Source organism: Sinocyclocheilus anshuiensis, unplaced genomic scaffold (genome assembly GCF_001515605.1).
Source record: "Sinocyclocheilus anshuiensis isolate Anshui unplaced genomic scaffold, SAMN03320099.WGS_v1.1 scaffold180, whole genome shotgun sequence".
NCBI classification, from domain to species: Eukaryota; Metazoa; Chordata; class Actinopteri; order Cypriniformes; family Cyprinidae; genus Sinocyclocheilus; species Sinocyclocheilus anshuiensis.
Genome location: NW_015554093.1, coordinates 735,572 through 736,288, shown reverse-complemented (window position 1 = coordinate 736,288; position 717 = coordinate 735,572).

The window sequence follows — 717 nt, the reverse complement described above, 5'->3', positions numbered from 1 at the left end:
GTTGGCCCCCTGGAGTCATCAGCCCTTCCTCCTCCATGGCTCCTCCCTCCGTCGGCTCCACCATGGGTCACCATGATGGCTGTGGCCTGGGTCCCACCTAGCTCCTCCTGCTCCAAGTCCCTCCTGTCGTCTCCCTGGCTCCCTGGACTACCTGCTCCGCCATGGCCTCCTGAGCTCCCTGCTCCACCATGGCCCCCTGATCTGCCTGATCCGCCCTGAAGCCCATCCTTGTCTCCATCCTGCACCAGCCTCCTGGGCGCCCGCCCCCTCCCTCCCCAGTGGAACTGTTACGGTGCGGGACGTGCCTTCCGGGAGGGAGGAGGATTATGTCAGGATTATGGACCTGTTTTGTTGTGTTTTCCCTCCCCATGTGCTCCGTGACCCAGTTTCTCCCTCTCGTTGATTGTTCATTTGATTCTGGTGTGTCTTGTTTCTAGTTCTAATCACCCCATGTATTTTAGTTCCAGTCTGTGCATTCCTCCTTGGTCTGGTCTACTATGTTGTGTTCGTGTGTCTTCTCCCGTTCCCTGTGTGGATATACCCTGTTTCCTAGGATCTATTAAAGACTGTTTCGATTATCCACGTCTCCGTCATTCCTCTCCGACACAGACAATGATGACAATGATGACCATCAACTGTTCGGATACCAGCATTTTTCTTTTTTTGTGTTCAACAGAAGAAAGAAACTCATACAGGTTTGGAACAAGTGGAGGGTGA